Source organism: Oncorhynchus keta, chromosome 17, assembly GCF_023373465.1.
Source record: "Oncorhynchus keta strain PuntledgeMale-10-30-2019 chromosome 17, Oket_V2, whole genome shotgun sequence".
NCBI lineage: Eukaryota > Metazoa > Chordata > Actinopteri > Salmoniformes > Salmonidae > Oncorhynchus > Oncorhynchus keta.
Genome location: NC_068437.1, coordinates 58,903,196 through 58,923,046, shown reverse-complemented (window position 1 = coordinate 58,923,046; position 19,851 = coordinate 58,903,196). Strand labels below are relative to the sequence as shown.

General features: G+C 44.6%; 1 pseudogene; it reads right to left on the bottom strand.

The window, feature by feature from the left end:
- Positions 1-3,842: 3,842 nt before the first annotated feature.
- Positions 3,843-19,717, bottom strand: LOC127908418 (mucin-5AC-like; annotated as a pseudogene).
- Positions 19,718-19,851: the final 134 nt, after the last annotated feature.

Sequence of the window (19,851 nt, the reverse complement as noted above, 5' to 3'; positions counted from 1 at the left end):
GCTGGGGACAATCAGCAACAGGTATGACAGTAAAGTTAAGCTATGACAGTAAAGTCAAGGTATGACTGTAAAGTTAAGGCATGACAGTAAAGTTAATGAGTAATTAATTACAATATAGCAATTAAACACTGGAGTGATCGATGTGCAGAAGATGAATGTGCAAGTAGAGACACTTGGGTGTAAAGGAGCAAGATAAATAAATAAATACAGTATGGGGATGAGGTAGATAGATGGGCTGTTTACAGGCGGGCTATGTACAGGTGCAGTGATCTGTGAGCTGCTCTGACAGCTGGTGCTTAAAGCTAGTGAGGGAGATATGAGTCTCCAGCTTCAGTGATTTTTGCAGTTTGTTACAGAGAACTGGAAGGAAATGCGACCAAAGGAGGAATTGGCTTTGGGGGTGACCAGTGAAATATGCCTGCTGGATCGCATGCTACGAGTGGGTGATGCTATGGTGACCAGTGAGCTGAGATAAGGCGGGGCTTTACCTAGCAGAGACTTGTAGATAACCTGTAGTCAGTAAGTTTGGCGACGAGTATGAAGCGAGGGCAGAGTGTTGGAGGCTATTTTATAGATGACATCACCGAAGTCGAGGATCGGTAGGATGGTCCGTTTTACGAGGGTATGTTTGGCAGCATGAGTGAAGAATACTTCGCTGCGATATAGCAAGCCAATTCTAGATTTAATTTTGGATTGGAGATGCTTAATGTGAGTCTGGAAGTAAAGTTTACAGTCTAACCAGACACATAGGTATTTGAAGTTGTCCACGTTTTCTTTGTCAGAACCGTCCAGAGTAGTGATGCTGGACGGGCGTGCAGGAGAGGGCAGTGATCGATTGAATAGCATGCATTTAAGAGTAACTTGCATTTAAGAGTAGTTGGAGGCCAAGGAAGGAGAGTTGTATGTCATTGATGCTCGTCTGGAGGTTAGTTAACAGTGTCCAAAGAAGGGCCAGAAGTATACAGAGGTGGATCAGAGGATCACCAGCAACAAGAGCGACATCATTGATGTATACAGAGAATAGAGTCAGCCCAAGAATTTAACCCTGTGGCACCCTCATAGAGACTGCCAGAGGTCCGGACAACAGGCCCTCTGATTTGACACACTGAACTCTATCAGAGAAGTAGTTGGTAAACCAGGCGAGGCAATCATTTGAGAAACCAAGGCTGTTGAGTCTGCCAATAAGAATGTGGTGATTGACAGAGTCGAAAGCCTTGGCCAGGTCGATGAATACTGCTGCACAGTAATGTCTCTTATCGATGTCGTTTAGGACCTTGAGCGTGGCTGAGGTGCACCCATCGTACCTTCACCCATAGCGGAGAAGGTACGGTGGGATTCGAAATGGTCGATAATCTGTTTGTTAACTTGACTTTCAAAGACCTTAGAAAGACAGGGTAGAATAGATTTCGATCTGTAGCAGTTTGGGTCTGATATGATGATGTCAGCCCCGCTTTGAAGAGGGGGATAACCCATACGTAGAATGTATGCACACAGACTTTGTAAGTCTTTGGGAATTTCAGATGATATGAAAGAGAGGTTGAACAGGCTAGTAATAGGGGTTGCAACAACTTCGGCAGATAATTTTAGAAAGAGAGGGTCCAGATTGTCTAACCCGGCTGATTTGTAAGGGTCCAGATTTTGCAGCTCTTTCAGAACATAAGCTATCTGGATTTGTGTGAAAGAGAAATGGTGGGGGCTTTGGCGGGTTGCTGTGGAGGGTGCCGGGCAGTTGAGCGGAGTAGGGGTAGCCGGGTGGAAAGCATGGCCAGCCGTAGAGAAATGCTTATTGATATTCTCAATTATAGTGGATTTATCGGTGGTAACAGTGTTTCCTAGCCGCAGAGCAGTGGGCAGCTGGGAGAAGGTGCTCTTATTCTCCATGGACTTTACAGTGTCCCAGAACTTTTTGAGTTTGTACTACAGGATGCAAATTTCTGTTTGAAAAAGCTAGCCTTCGCTTTCCTAACTGCCTGTGTATATTTGTTCCTAACTTCCCTGAAAAGGCTATTCGATGCTATTGCAGAACGCCACAGGATTTTTTTGTGCTGGTCAAGGGCAGACAGGTCTGGAGTGAATCAAGGACAATATCTATTCCTAGTTCTACATTTTTTGAATGGGGCATGCCTATTTACGATGTTGAGGAAGGCCCTTTTAAAGAATAACCATGCATCATCTACTGACGGGATGAGGTCAATGTCATTCCAGGATACCCTGGCCAGGTCGATTCGAAAGGCCTGCTTGCAGAAGTGTCTTAGGGAGTGTTTGACAGTGATGAGGGGTGGTCCTTTGGTCGCAGACCCATTGCGGATGCAGGCAATGAGGCAGTGATCGCTGAGATCCTGATTGAAAACAGCAGAGGTGTATTTGGAGGGCGAGTTAGTTAGGATGATATCTATGAGGGTGAAAACTCCCCAGTCCTTAACGATTAGAAGCATACCCATAACATGATGCAGCCACCACTATGCTTGAAAAAATGAAGAGTGGTACTCAATAATGTGTTGTATTGTAATCTGCCCCAAACGTGACACTTTGTATTCAGAACAAAAAGTCAATTTCTTTGCCACATTTTTTGCAGTATTACTTTAGTGCCTTGTTGCAAACAGGATGCATGTTTTGGAATGTTTTTATTCTGTACAGGATTCCTTCTTTTCACTTGTCAATTTGGTTAATATTGTGGAGTAACTACAATGTTGTTGATCCATCCTCAGTTTTGTCCTATCACAGCCATTAAACTCTGTAACTGTTTTAAAGTCACCATTGGTGAAATCCCCGATCAGTTTCCTGCCTCTCTGTTTACTGAGTTAGGAAGGATACTTGTATCTTTGTTGTGACTGGGTGTAATGATACACCATCCAAAGTGTAATTAATAACTTCACCATGTTCAAAGGGGTAATCAGTGTCTACTTTTTAAATGTTTTACCAATCTACCAATCAGTGCCCTTCTTTGCGAGTCATTGGAAAAACTTTCTGGTCTTTGTCGTTGAATCTGTTTGTGAAATTCATTGCTCGACTCGACGGACCTTAGAGATAATTTTATGTGTGGACATGAGGTAGTCATTCAAAAGTCATGTTAAAGACTGTAAGTGGACACAAAGCGAGTCCACGCAATGTATTATGTGATTTGTCAAGCCAATGTTTACTCCTGAACATAAAGCTTGTCATAACAAAGGGGTTGAATACCTATTGACTCAACATTTTTCGATTTATCTTTTAAAGTAATTTGTAATTTTTGTAATTTTTAAATTTTATTTTTATTTTTGTAAATACCTTTTGAAGGCACTGTATATTATGGTTCAACTTGATTGAAAAGTATTTATGAGATTAATATGGATAGTGATGCTAATGGTATGTATAAACACCTCCAATGCAAGTGGCTGCCAGCTGTCGGCTGCAATCTATGCCGGATGTGGCCGGTTTGTGGGCCAGTATATGTTCGCTAGCGAGTTAGGAGTTAAATCTACTAAACATACAGTATGTGTCAGCATGGAGTCATATTAGTGCCACCTGACATGGAATCTGAATTGATTCACTTTGAATTTGTATGAAAGAGACCACATGTTTATTCAATATTTCTGTTGGCACTAATACCACTACATACAGTAGGTTAGATCCCTACCTTGGACAGGATATATACGCAGTCTCCATACAGTAGGTTAGATCCCTACCTTGGACAGGATATATGAGCAGTCTCCATACAGTAGGTTAGATCCCTACCTTGGACAGGACATATGAGCAGTCTCCATACAGTAGGTTAGATCCCTACCTTGGACAGGACATATGAGCAGTCTCCATACAGTAGGTTAGATCCCTACCTTGGACAGGACATATGAGCAGTCTCCATACAGTAGGTTAGATCCCTACCTTGGACAGGACATATGAGCAGTCGCCATGGAAGGTGTAGGCTTTCCCATCGTAGGTGGTGATGTGGGAACCTCCCACTATGGAGCAGGTAGCAGGGCAATCTAGATCCATACAACTCCACTGGCCTTGGATACAGGTACTAACGGAGAGAGACAATCAGTTTAGCCTCAACACATCTGACTCCACTGGTCTTGGATACAGGTACTAACGGAGAGAGACAGTCAGTTTAGCCTCAACACATCCGGCTCCACTGGTCTTGGATACAGGTACTAACGGAGAGAGACAGTCAGTTTAGCCTCAACACATCCGGCTCCACTGGTCTTGGTTACAGGTACTAACGGAGAGAGACAGCCAGTTTAGCCTCAACACATCTGGCTCCACTGGTCTTGGATACAGGTACTGGTCCACTGGTCTTGGATACAGGTAGAGAGACAGTCAGTTTAGCCTCAACACATCCGGCTCCACTGGTCTTGGATACAGGTACATCAGTTTAGCCCACTCTGGCTCTGGTCTTGGATACAGGTACTAACGGAGAGAGACAGTCAGTTTAGCCTCAACACATCTGGTCCACTGGTCTTGGATACAGGTACTAACGGAGAGAGACAGTCAGTTTAGCCTCAACACATCTGGCTCCACTGGTCTTGGATACAGGTACTAACGGAGAGAGACAGTCAGTTTAGCCTCAACACATCTGGTCCACTGGTCTTGGATACAGGTACTAACGGAGAGAGACAGCCAGTTTAGCCTCAACACATCCGGCTCATCACAACCGGATCAACACACACAACAATTCAGTGAATATAAACGCAATGCAGCTCTTACCATTTGTGGCATGTTCTTGAGAATGATTGTCCAGGCTGGTAAGATTGTCCGTTGTGGAGACAAGAGCACTGGTTCACAGCTACACAGCCAGTCTGAGTGACGTCATCAAACACAGTTCCTATGAGAAAGACATTCAAAACATTTTAGTCACCTGGTTCCATAATGACATTCAAAACATTTAGCCAGATCCCATTAATTACATTAAATTTAGTCAACTGCAATACATTTAGTCACCTGGTTCCATAATGACATTCAAAACATTTAGCCTGATCCCATGAATTACATTCAATACATTACATTTAGTCAACTAAAACCACTTAACACCGCTACTTCCTGCAGCTATGCACATATCTGACATGAGGTTTAATTCAGTCTTCCTGGTTTAAAATACAGGGACGTGGACTCCAGTCATGTGACTTGCAATTTGAGACTTGACAAAAAGTATCTTTATTTTATTTAACCTTTATTTAACCAGGTAGGCTAGTTGAGACAAGTCTCATTTACAACTGCGACCTGGCCAAGATAAAGCATAGCAGTGTGACACAGACAACTACACAGAGTGACACATGGAGTAAACAACAAACAAGCCAATAACACAATAAACAAGTCAATGACACAGTAGAAAAAATAAAGTATATTTATAGTGTGTGCAAAAGGCATGAGGAGACAATAAATAGGCCATAGGAATAAATTATTACAATTTACCAGATTAACACTGGAGTGATAAATGAGCAGATTATGATGTGCAAGTAGAGATACTTGGGTGTAAAAGAGCAGAAAAGTAAATAAAATAAAAACAGTATGGAGATGATGTAGGAAGATTGGGTGGGCTATTTACAGATGAACTTTGTACAGCTGCAGCGATCGGTTAGCTGCTCAGATAGTTGATGTTTAAAGTTGGTGAGGGGAAAAAAAGTCTCCAACTTCTGTGATTTTTGCAATTCGTTCCAGTCACTGGTTGCAGAGAACTTGAAGGAAAGGTGGCCAAATGAGGTGTTGGCTTTGGGGATGATCAATGAGATATACCTGCTGGAACGTGTGCTATGGGTGGGTGTTGTTATCGTGACCAGTGAACTGAGATAAGGCGGAGCATTACCTAGCATAGACTTATAGATGATCTGGAGCCAGTGGGTCTGGCGAAGAATATGTAACGAGGGCCAGCCGACTAGAGCATACAGGTCGCAGTGGTGGGTGGTATAAGGTGATTTGGTAACAAAACAGATGGCACTGTGATAGACTGCATCCAGTTTGCTGAGTAGAGTATTGGAAGCTATTTTGTAGATGACATCGCCGAAGTCGAGGATCGGTAGGATAGTCCGGGTTCCGGGTTTGAGCGAGCGGTCGCATTCGCACTTCGCTCTGCAGGTTGTATAACTTTTTCATTACATTTCATTATAGTACAACGGTTGATTTGTCTAATCTTAGCAATTCATCTTAGCTAGCTACATAGCCGTCCTTGTATCAGAGATAATTGCATAATTATCGTATTTCGTCGCCCTAACGTAGCCTTCACTGCTATTCGCCCAGGAGCTAGCAAACGCTAGCTAACGCCCACAGATTAGCATCACTGTAGTGCTATTCACTCAACTGAACGACTTGATTAGTTTAGTGTTAGCTAGCTACATAGCTGTCTTTGTTTCCAAGATAATTGTGTAGTTTAGAGTGTGTAGTCTTGGAGTGATTATCTTAATTCACTGAGGTTCGCTAGCCAGCTATTTGTCGTCCTTAACGTAGGAGACTCTGCTAGCTAGCCAACAGCTAACAGCAACAGCTAGCCAACGTCTACTGAAACGAATTCAACAACCCGGTCAGGTAGTATCACATTTTCATTTCATTTCATTACAGTACAACGGTTTGATTTGTTTGATCGTAGCTAGCTACATAGCTAGCTACATAGCCGTCTTTGTTTCAAAGATAATTGTGTATTCTAGAGCGATTTCTAGGTTAGCTAGCCAGCTATTGTCGTTCTTTTAACGCAAGTAACGTAAACAACACTGCTAGCTAGCCAGCTAGCCCCGAATAGTAGCACTGTAGAAACTATTACACTCAACGGAACGACTTGATTAGTGTAGTGTCAACAACGCAGCTACTGCCAGCTAGCCTACTTCAGCAGTACTGTATCATTTTAATCATTTTAGTCAATAAGATTCTTGCTACGTAAGCTTAACTTTCTGAACATTCGAGACGTGTAGTCCACTTGTCATTCCAATCTCCTTGCATTAGCGTAGCCTCTTCTGTAGCCTGTCAACTATGTGTCTGTCTATCCCTGTTCTCTCCTCTCTGCACAGACCATACAAACGCTCCACACCGCGTGGCCGCGGCCACCCTAATCTGGTGGTCCCAGCTCGTACGACCCACGTGGAGTTCCAGGTCTCCGGTAGCCTCTGGAACTGCCGATCTGCGGCCAACAAGGCAGAGTTCATCTCAGCCTATGCCTCCCTCCAGTCCCTCGACTTCTTGGCACTGACGGAAACATGGATCACCACAGATAACACTGCTACTCCTACTGCTCTCTCCTCGTCCGCCCACGTGTTCTCGCACACCCCGAGAGCTTCTGATCAGCGGGGTGGTGGCACCGGGATCCTCATCTCTCCCAAGTGGTCTTTCTCTCTTTCTCCCCTTACCCATCTGTCTATCGCCTCCTTTGAATTCCATGCTGTCACAGTTACCAGCCCTTTCAAGCTTAACATCCTTATCATTTATCGCCCTCCAGGTTCCTCGGAGAGTTCATCAATGAGCTTGATGCCTTGATAAGCTCCTTTCCTGAGGACGGCTCACCTCTCACAGTTCTGGGCGACTTTAACCTCCCCACGTCTACCTTTGACTCATTCCTCTCTGCCTCCTTCTTTCCACTCCTCTCCTCTTTTGACCTCACCCTCTCACCTTCCCCCTACTCACAAGGCAGGCAATACGCTTGACCTCATCTTTACTAGATGCTGTTCTTCCACTAACCTCATTGCAACTCCCTCCAAGTCTCCGACCACTACCTTGTATCCTTTTCCCTCTCGCTCTCATCCAACACTTCCCACACTGCCCCTACTCGGATGGTATCGCGCCGTCCCAACCTTCGCTCTCTCTCCCCCCGCTACTCTCTCCTCTTCCATCCTATCATCTCTTCCCTCTGCTCAAACTTTCTCCAACCTATCTCCTGATTCTGCCTCCTCAACCCTCCTCTCCTCCCTTTCTGGATCCTTTGACTCTCTATGTCCCCTATCCTCCAGGCCGGCTCGGTCCTCCCCTCCCGCTCCGTGGCTCGACGACTCATTGCGAGCTCACAGAACAGGGCTCCGGGCAGCCGAGCGGAAATGGAGGAAAACTCGCCTCCCTGCGGACCTGGCATCCTTTCACTCCTCCTCTCTACATTTTCCTCCTCTGTCTCTGCTGCTAAAGCCACTTTCTACCATTCTAAATTCCAAGCATCTGCCTCTAACCCTAGGAAGCTCTTTGCCACCTTCTCCTCCCCCTCCTCCCTCTCTGCAGATGACTTTGTCAACCATTTTGAAAAGAAGGTCGACGACATCCGATCCTCGTTTGCTAAGTCAAACGACACCGCTGGTTCTGCTCACACTGCCCTACCCTATGCTCTGACCTCTTTCTCCCCTCTCTCTCCAGATGAAATCTTGCGTCTTGTGACGGCCGGCCGCCCAACAACCTGCCCGCTTGACCCTATCCTCCTCTCTTCTCCAGACCATTTCCGGAGACCTTCTCCCTTACCTCACCTCGCTCACCAACTCATCCCTGACCGCTGGCTACGTCCCTCCCGTCTTCAAGAGAGCGAGAGTTGCACCCCTTCTGAAAAAACCGACACTCGATCCCTCCGATGTCAACAACTACAGACCAGTATCCCTTCTCTCTTTTCTCTCCAAAACTCTTGAGCGTGCCGTCCTTGGCCAGCTCTACCGCTATCTCTCTCAGAATGACCTTCTTGATCCAAATCAGTCAGGTTTCAAGACTAGTCATTCAACTGAGACTGCTCTTCTCTGTATCACGGAGGCGCTCCGCACTGCTAAAGCTAACTCTCTCTCCTCTGCTCTCATCCTTCTAGACCTATCGGCTGCCTTCGATACTGTGAACCATCAGATCCTCCTCTCCACCCTCTCCGAGTTGGGCATCTCCGGCGCGGCCCACGCTTGGATTGCGTCCTACCTGACAGGTCGCTCCTACCAGGTGGCGTGGCGAGAATCTGTCTCCTCACCACGCGCTCTCACCACTGGTGTCCCCAAGGCTCTGTTCTAGGCCCTCTCTTATTCTCGCTATACACCCAGTCACTTGGCTCTGTCATAACCTCACATGGTCTCTCCTATCATTGCTATGCAGACGACACACAATTAATCTTCTCCTTTCCCCTTCTGATGACCAGGTGGCGAATCGCATCTCTGCATGTCTGGCAGACATATCAGTGTGGATGACGGATCACCACCTCAAGCTGAACCTCAGCAAGACGGAGCTCCTCTTCCTCCCGGGAAGGACTGCCCGTTCCATGATCTCGCCATCACGGTTGACAACTCCATTGTGTCCTCCTCCCAGAGCGCTAAGAACCTTGGCGTGATCCTGGACAACACCCTGTCGTTCTCAACTAACATCAAGGCGGTGTCCCGTTCCTGTAGGTTCATGCTCTACAACATCCGCAGAGTACGACCCTGCCTCACACAGGAAGCGGCGCAGGTCCTAATCCAGGCACTTGTCATCTCCGTCTTGATTACTGCAACTCGCTGTTGGCTGGGCTCCCTGCCTGTGCCATTAAACCCTACAACTCATCCAGAACGCCGCAGCCCGTCTGGTGTTCAACCTTCCCAAGTTCTCTCACGTCACCCCGCTCCTCCGCTCTCTCCACTGGCTTCCAGTTGAAGCTCGCATCCGCTACAAGACCATGGTGCTTGCCTACGGAGCTGTGAGGGGAACGGCACCTCAGTACCTCCAGGCTCTGATCAGGCCCTACACCCAAACAAGGGCACTGCGTTCATCCACCTCTGGCCTGCTCGCCTCCCTACCACTGAGGAAGTACAGTTCCCGCTCAGCCCAGTCAAAACTGTTCGCTGCTCTGGCCCCCCAATGGTGGAACAAACTCCCTCACGACGCCAGGACAGCGGAGTCAATCACCACCTTCCGGAGACACCTGAAACCCCACCTCTTCAAGGAATACCTAGGATAGGGTAAGTAATCCTTCTCACCCCCCCCTAAAAAGATTTAGATGCACTATTGTAAGTGGCTGTTCCACTGGATGTCATAAGGTGTATGCACCAATTTGTAAGTCGCTCTGGATAAGAGCGTCTGCTAAATGACTTAAATGTAAATGTAATAGTCCGTTTTACTCAGGTAAGTTTGGCAGTGTGACTGAAGGAGGCTTTGTTGCGAAGTAGAAACCGATTCTAGATTTGATTTTGGATTGGAGATGTTTAATATGAGTCTGGAAGGAGAGTTTACAGTCTAACCAGACACCTAGGTATTTATAGTTGTCCACATATTCTAGGTCGGAACCGTCCAGGGTGGTGATGCTAGTCGGGCGGGCGGGTGCGGGCAGCGAACGGTTGAAAAGAATGCATTTGGTTTTACTAGCATTTAAGAGCAGTTGGAGGCCATGGAAGGAGTGGTGTATGGCATTGAAGCTCGTTTGGAGGTTAGTTAGCACAGTGTCCAAGGAAGGGCCAGAAGCATACAGAACGCTGTCTGCAAAGTAGTTGGTGAACCAGGCGAGGCAGTCATTCGAAAAATTAAGGCTATTGAGTCTGCCGATAAGAATGTGGTGATTGACAAAGTCGAAAGCCTTGGCCAGGTCGATGAAGACGGCTGCACAGTACTTTTATCGATGGCGATTATGATATCGTTCAGTCCCTTGAGCGTGGCTGAGGTGCACCCGTGACCGGCTCAGAAACCGGATTGCACAGCGGAGAAGGTACGGTGGAATTCTAAATGGTCAGTGATCTGTTTATTAACTTGGCTTTCAAAGACTTTAGATATGGATATAGCTGTAACAGTTTGGGTCTAGGGTGTCACCCCCTTTGAAGAGGGGGATGACCGCAGCATTTTTCCAATCTTTAGGGATCTAGGACGATACGAAAGAGAGATTGAACAGGCTAGTAATAGGGGTTGCAACAATGGCGGCGGATAGTTTTAGAAAGAGAGCGTCCAGATTATTTTTATTTTATCTTACCTTTATTTAACTAGGCAAGTCAGTGAAGAACAAATTCTTATTTTCAATGATGGCCTAGGAACAGTGGGTTAACTGCCTGTTCAGGGGCAGAATGACAGATTTGTACCTTGTCAGCTCGGGGGTTTGAAGTTGCTACCTTCCGGTTACTAGTCCAACGCTCTTACCACTAGGCTACCCTGCCGCCCCTAGCCCAGCTGATTTGTACGGGTCCAGGTTTTGCAGCTCTGTCTGGATTTGGGTGAAGGAGAAGCTGGGGAAGCTTGGGCTGTTGGCCGTGGTTGGAGTAGACAGGAGGAAGGCATGGCCAGCCGTTGAGAAATGCTTATTGAAATTTTTGATTATCATGGATTTATCAGTGGTGACCGTGTTACCTAGCCTCAGTGCAGTGGGCAGCTGGGAGTACGTGCTCTTGTTATCCATGGACTTTACAGTGTTCCAAAACTCTTAGAGCTACAGGATGCTAAATTCTGCTTGAAATAGCTAGCCTTTGCTTTCCTGACTGACTGCGTGTATTGGTTCCTGACTTACCTGAACAGATGCATATCGCGGGGACTATTCGATGCTATTGCAGTCCACCACAGGATGTTTTTGTGCTGGTCGAGGGCAGTCAGGTCTGGAGTGAACCAAGGGCTGTATCTCTTCTTAATTCTTCATTTTTTGAAAGGGGCATGCTTATTTAAGATGGAGAGGAAATAACTTTTAAAGAATGACCAGGCATCCTCGACTGACGGGATGAGGTCAATATCCTTCCAGGATACCTGGGCCAGGTAAATTAGAAAGGCCTGCTCGCAGAAGGGTTTTAGGGAGCGTTTGACAGTGATGAGGGGTGGTCGTTTGACCGCGGACCCATCGCAGATACAGGCAATGAGACAGTGATCGCTGAGATCCTGATTGAAAACAGCGGAGGTGTATTTGGAGGGCAAGTTGGTCAGGATAATGTCTATGAGGGTGCCCAGGTTTACGGATTTAGGGTTGTACCTGGTGGGTTCCTTGATGATTTGTGTGAGATTGAGGGCATCTAGCTTTGATTGCAGGACTGCCAGGGTGTTAATTAAGCATATCCCAGTTTCGGTCACTGAACAGAACGAACGCTGAAGCTAGATGGGGGGCGATCAATTCACAAGGGCAGCTGTATGACTCAATTTGTCACCTTGCGCATGTAAACCCATCTATTATTTTAATCAAAGTGCTGCAGGTTCTGTGCGTTTTGTTCTGTGTCTTGACCAATCAGATTCACATTTAAAATGTTAAAATAGGTTGCTGAAGTTTGACAGGTTTTTCATCCACCCAAGGGTCAGGATTTTTTCCAGAATTTTTTTAAAACCATGTGACCTGTTTCTAAAATATCTGAATACCTAGGAGGCAGGTAGCCTATTGGTTAAGAGCATTGCTGTCACACCCTGGCCATAGAGAGGCTTTAATTCTCTGTTTTGGTTAGGCCAGGGTGTGACTAGGGTGGGCATTCTAGTTTCTTTATTTCTATGATTTGGTATTTCTATGTTTTGGACGGGTATGGTTCTCAATCAGGGACAGCTGTCTATCGTTGTCTGTGATTGGGAGTCATACTTAGGCAGCCTGTTTTGTCTCCTTAGTTGTGGGTAGTGGTATTGGTTAGTGGCCTGTATAGTTGACGTAAGCGGCACGGTAATGTTCTTGTTTTGTTGGTGAAGAAATGTACCACCCTGCACCTTGGTCCGGTCATTTCCACCCTGACGACGATCGTGACAATTGAACGAGTAACTGAAAGGTCAATGGTTTGAATACCCGAACTGACCAGGTGAAAACTCTGTCAGTGTGCCCTTGAGCAAGACTCTTACCCTAACGGTTCCTGTAAGTCTCTCTGGATAAGAGCATCTGCTGAAAATGTCAATCTGGTCCCACTTCCATCATTGCCCATAAAAATGACCTTTTCACAACTACTTATTAATCACTGTCAGATCCTATAGGGTACTGATGTATACCTTGGTTAGGTTACCAGATTAGGAAAAGCTCTGGGCCCCAGGAAAAACAATTTGCCCCACCACTCTGGGACCTGTGGTGCACCTCTGCATCAGGGCATCATCGGTTGTATTCAGCTACTTTAAAATAGTTACATAGCTGATATATGATGTTGTATTCAGCTACTTTAAAATAGTTACATAGCTGATATATGATGTTGTATTCAGCTACTTTAAAATAGTTACATAGCTGATATATGATGTTGTATTCAGCTACTTTAAAATAGTTACATAGCTGATATATGATGTTGTATTCAGCTACTTTAAAATAGTTACATAGCTGATATATGATGTTGTATTCAGCTACTTTAAAATAGTTACATAGCTGATATATGATGTTGTATTCAGTAATGAGTGCATGTACCAGCAGGGCAGAAGCATCCGTCGGTGCAGTGTTCCTCACAATGCTGGTTCCTCTTTGGGTTGGAGCAGGTATCAGTGCAGGGACTACCACACTCCTGGTACTGCATGCTTAAAGGACATGTCTTCACTGCTCAACACAAATAACCAGAGTCACAAATCTGTTTCTGAGGCTTCATTACTTCACATTTACACGTCTTCTATTGACATCATTGGAAGTGAAAATTGGGATTTGCTCCTCAGTTTTCAGTCACATAAATGTAAATACAAGCATGTCAAAGAAGAAGACACTATAGATTACCTAAGGCAAAGCATTATTGCATATCAAAAGTGTTTACTTTGAGTTACAATATAACTGTGGCTGAGTTTTATTTAACCCGCATCCAAAGTACCAACAGAGCAATACAAACAAACAATCCAGTATCAAAACACCTGAAACCCCACCTCTTTAAGGAATACCTAGGATAGGATAAGTAATCCTTCTCACCCCCCCCCCCCCCTTTAAGATTTAGATGCAAAACAAAAAGGATGTTTGTAATGCAAATAAAATGGATGTGTAATGATGTTCCCTTACAGCAGAACTGGTCGGTCTTCCACTCCTGGGGTTTCCCCCTGCGTGAGCACACTGGCGGGAGTACTCTGACATGGTGGGACAGGCGCAGGTGACACTGCTGCTGCTGTTGCCACAGTGACACATGTCTTCTGCACAGGCCTTGATGAAGGAGTCTGTGGCAATCAGGTCCTTACAGCTACTGAAGGCAGGACTGGTGAGAAGCTGTTCACAACGTTTGGTCTGAAAGGATGAAGAAGAAGAAGAAGAAGAAGAAGAAGAAGAAGAAGAAGAAGAAGAAGAAGAAGAAGAAGAAGAATTACTAGAGGCAACAGAGGGACTGCACTGATCAAATGACAGCCATAGTGATATTTTAAACGAACAGTCATGTTTAAATGTAATGAATAAGACATCTTAAATGTTCAGCTCTGGACTTGTAAATACCTGGTCTCCACACTGCTCAGTGTGAACAGGGATTTCTGTACAGGTTTCTGTTGGGCCATTCATCTTCCAAATATCAGCATAGTCGATTATCTTCAGATCATCATCTGTGGGAAAAGAATCTTAGTTTTATCTTACCTGTTTATTTCCCTTACAAACAGTCTCTGTCATCATGTGTTTTGTGTTTTTGATAACCCTTTCTTAAAATGGTACCTAGAAAAATACTTTATAACCCCTTCCTAACCCATAGATTGAACCCACACATTCATAAACAGAACAGGAGCGTAATCCGCCCCTCTAAGACATTTGGTGATTTTGTTTACCATTCCTATTGAACTCGTTCTGGACTCCATTGAAGTCTCCACACAGCCCACATGTCTGATTCTGGAACTTTGAGTCCAGCTCCACCTATAAAACCAATGGAAGATGACTGAGGGTTAATGCATTGAAGGCTGCCTACAGCAGTTCATATATATGTACATTTCACATACAGCTAGCTGGCCATGCAGTACCAGCTGTTTAAGCTAACATTCCACTACAGTTCTAGCCTGGGTACCAGTCTCTTTAAGCTAACATTACATTTCACATACAGCTAGCCTGGGTACTGGTCTCCATTCCACTCCTTGCATAGCCTTGGTACCAGTCTCTTATATGCTAACATTCCACATACAGCTTGTTCTAGCCTGGGTACCAGTCTCCTTAAGCTAACATTCCATTCTCCTTGTTCTAGCCTGGGTACCAGTCTCTTTATGCTAACATTCCACTTCATATTGTTCATATATATGTACATTTCATAGCCATTCCACTCCTTGGCCTACCAGTCTCTTTATGCTAACATTCCACTCCTTGTTCTAGCCTGGGTACCAGTCTCTTTATGCTAACATTCCACTCCTTGTTCTAGCCTTGGTACCAGTCTCTTTATGCTAACATTCCACTCCTTGTTCTAGCCTTGGTACCAGTCTCTTTATGCTAACCTTCCACTCCTTGTTCTAGCCTTGGTACCAGTCTCTTTATGCTAACATTCCACTCCTTGTTCTAGCCTTGGTACCAGTCTCTTTATGCTAACATTCCACTCCTTGTTCTAGCCTTGGTACCAGTCTCTTTATGCTAACCTTCCACTCCTTGTTCTAGCCTTGGTACCAGTCTCTTTATGCTAACATTCCACTCCTTGTTCTAGCCTTGGTACCAGTCTCTTTATGCTAACATTCCACTCCTTGTTCTAGCCTCTGTACCAGTCTGTTTATAATAACATTCCACCCCCTGTGCTACAAGCATTTCGCTACTTCCGCAATAACATCTGCTAAAAATGTTTGTGCGACAAATAGAATGACACTGAGTACAAGTGTGATGTTAGCACAAAAGGCACTGTTTTTCAGGCTAGGAATGTACAGATAGGCTCAAAATTGAGCATTTGATACCTACATTTTTAAAGGGTACATATCACTATTTGTTTCTCTGCTTTAATAATCAGGATTACATTTTTTGTTGGTTTGTGTTCTATAAACATCTGACAGGGGGAGGTGTCTTACAATCCCCTCTGTTTTATACCTCTCCTGCACATGCACTCTTCCCTTTAAAACCTTTTAAACTCTCATCGTGTTTCCAGGTTGTATCACAACCGGCCGTGATTGGGAGTCCCATAGGGCAGCGCACAATTGGTCCAGCGTCATCCGGGTTTGGCCGGGGTAGGCCATCATTGTAAATAATAATTTGTTCTTAACTGACTTGTCTAGTTAAATAAAGGTTAAATTTTTTTAAAACGTTGTTAAAATCTTTTAAACTCATCTTTTTGTTAAAACCGTTTAAACTCTCATCATAATGTTTTGTATTTTCTTGTGTGCATTTTTGGAAAATAACAAAATGAATTGAGCATTTGATCATATTGATGATGTTTTTGTCATCAAATTGAATGTGAGTTGTCTGAAAACTGGTCTGTCTGCTTTGCAAGTTAGTTTCAGTCTGAGGTTATGATGTCTGAGTACACTGGGGTAATTTACGTACACGGGGGAACGATAATACATACAGTATTTACTCACTACAATGTCAATAGATAGTGAGGCAATGCTGTATGTAACCGTTAAATATAGATTGATTATTGGTCTGTCCTGTCCCATCAGAGGTTAACACTTGTTCCCACTCTTATCCCAACAGTTCCCCCAATACTGATGTTCCCACTCTTATCCCAACAGTTCCCACAATGGTCCAGCGTCATTATCCCAACAGTTCCCCCAATCAACTTCCCCCAATACTGATGTTCCCACTCTTATCCCAACAGTTCCCCCAATACTGATGTTCCCACTCTTATCCCAACAGTTCCCCTAACACGGATGTTCCCACTCTTATCCCAACAGTTCCCCTAACACGGATGTTCCCACTCTTATCCCAACAGTTCCCCCAATACTGATGTTCCCACTCTTATCCCAACAGTTCCCCTAACACGGATGTTCCCACTCTTATCCCAACAGTTCCCCTAACACGGATGTTCCCACTCTTATCCCAACAGTTCCCCCAACACGGATGTTCCCACTCTTATCCCAACAGTTCCCCCAATACTGATGTTCCCACTCTTATCCCAACAGTTCCCCCAACACTGATGTTCCCACTCTTATCCCAACAGTTCCCCCAACACTGATGTTCCCACTCTTATCCCAACATTCCCCAACACAGATGTTCCCACTCTTATCCCAACAGTTCCCCAATCTGATGTTCCCACTCTTATCCCAACAGTTCCCCCAACCACTGATGTTCCCACTCTTATCCCAACAGTTCCCCAAACATGATGTTCCCACTCTTATCCCAACAGTTCCCAAACACTGATGTTCCCACTCTTATCCCAGCAGTTCCCCCCCTAATACTGATGTTCCCACTCTTATCCCAACAGTTCCCCTGTATCCCAACAGTTCCAATACTGATGTTCCCACTCTTATTTTCCCACTCTCCAACAGTTCCCCTAACACGGATGTTCCCACTCTTATCCCAACAGTTCCCCAAACACTGATGTTCCCCCAACAGTTCCCCTAACACTGATGTCTTATCCCAACAGTTCCCCCAATACTGATGTTCCCACTCTTATCCCAACAGTTCCCCAATACTGATGTTCCCACTCTTATCCCAACAGTTCCCCCAATACTGATGTTCCCACTCTTATCCCAACAGTTCCCCCAACACTGATGTTCCCACTCTTATCCCAACAGTTCCCCTAACACTGATGTTCCCACTCTTATCCCAACAGTTCCCCAAACACTGATGTTCCCACTCTTATCCCAACAGTTCCCCTAAACACTGATGTTCCCACTCTTATCCCAACAGTTCCCCAATACTGATGTTCCCACTCTTATCCCAACAGTTCCCCCAATACTGATGTTCCCACTCTTATCCCAACAGTTCCCCAAACACTGATGTTCCCACTCTTATCCCAACAGTTCCCCTAACACGGATGTTCCCACTCTTATCCCAACAGTTCCCCCAATACTGATGTTCCCACTCTTATCCCAACAGTTCCCCCAATACTGATGTTCCCACTCTTATCCCAACAGTTCCCCAAACACTGATGTTCCCTAAAGTCACTAGCTAACTACAGACCATTTTCACCAGGACCAGAATATTGCATTAAAGCATCACATTTACATTTGACATTTAGCAGACACCCTCATCCAGAGTGATTTACAATCAGTGTATTGAACCAAAGCAGGTGAAACAACCACATTTCACTGTAGTGTAACAGAAGACGTATGGAAATGAGTAAGCAAACTAAACACATACCCAGAGGGAATCATCTTCATTCCACATGATGACTAACCCCAGCTTGGCTGTGATCTTCACATAGGAAACGGTCCTCTCAATGAAGACGTTAAACTGACCAAACGGTATGGTGACCCTAGAGGGACAAAACAACAGTGTTCATCAGAGAGGAGAGTCTGTATTCCAACAAGGGTCAAAATGGTCCTTTACAGTATTTTCTTTGTATTTTTCTTCCTCCCCTGTTGAGACTGTACCACTGTAATAATGTCTGTATAGGATTTCATCAAATGGCATTTCAGCTTGGTAACTTTCATCTGTAAATGCACATCAACTGAACTTCAGAGTAAGAGTTTGACCTCTGAATGCTTTTAGATCACTGTTGCCCGTTGAAACTGACATCATGTAGATTATGTTAAAACAGCAAAAGATTGTTCTCAAGATGAGATTAAAGATGATGCAACACTGCATCCATGACATTAATGCATTTTTATAAAACTTGTAATGAATTTTACCTCAAGTCTTTGCACACCCTAGGGTGGCAGGGTAGCCTAGTGGTTAGAGTGTTGGACTAGACTAACCAGAAGGTTGCAAGTTCAAACCCCTGAGCTGACAAGGTACAAATCTGTCATTCTGCCCCTGAACAGGCAGTTAACCCACAGTTCCTAGGCTGTCATTGAAAATAAGAATTTGTTCTTAACTTACTTGCCAAGTTAAATAAAAAAGTGAAAAATCAAATACTTTCCATTCTTTTTTCCTACATAGGATAAATGCAAGTGAACTCTCTGAATAAAATGAATCCCATTGGATGTAGTTAAGTGATTACAAACCCCCGTATCATTTACTTCCTGTATTACTATGTATTTTACACATCTAAGAGCCAATGGTTTTCCACATCTGAGATCCATTGTTGACTAGACTGGGAACTCACTGTAATCCGTTGACGCTGACGTTACCGTTGGCCAGCTCCACGAAGGTTCCATCCAGCTTCAAAGAAACCTTCATAATAATAATAGTAGTTTTATTTGACAGACGCCTTTCAGGACCCTCAAGGTCACCTTACATTAAGATCATAGAGCAATAAAAACTATTAATCAATACTGCAATTTAAAAACAATTCATCAATACTGCAATTTAAAAACTATTAATCAATAGTGAAATGTACAACAATCAAAGGACTGATCACAAAGGAATACCTTGGTGATGGTGGGCAGCCCATCTACCTCCCCGCGCTGCAGCTGAATGTTAAAGGCCTCGTAGCCGCTGCTGCTCTTACACAATGACGACAGCACGTAGTTACAGGTGTAGGGCAGCTGGAAGAGGTCTCCATCGTAGGTTTTGTAGTGGTAGTTACCCCATGTGCTGCAGACCTGCCCGTTATGAGTGGGACTCACTCCTGCTGCATGGGGGGAAATGTACAGTATAGTTGCACCATTCATGTCTGAATATAAGATGTATAATATAACAGTAGATTAGAATATAGATATTTGAGTATTTGGTGACATATATTCAACAACACAAATTACCTGATACGATTTGCAGTTTGGAATCATATAGACTCCCAATGAAAGTCATGTCTTGAATCATAACTGGAAATAAACAGGGAACAAGTCTTATTTTCCTTCTAACCCAGCTCCTCTTTAGTTCCTCAACTAGGCTACATGACTTATCCTAAAGTGATATTACATTTTATTTCATCATATCCTTTCTTACCAGTCTCCAGATGTGCAGCAGATAGTCCGAAGAGCAGAGCGATCACGGCTTCACCCATTGGAGTGCCATGATGGTTCTTCTAACGAGTCGTCCTGGTCCACCTGGTCAGGTACTCTTCCTGTTCCTACTGATACCGTGAGGCACCAGGTGCCTGCTTTTAAACTAATACACTCAAGGAAGTATCTCCACTCAAGGAAGTACCTTGATGATTCTGTGAT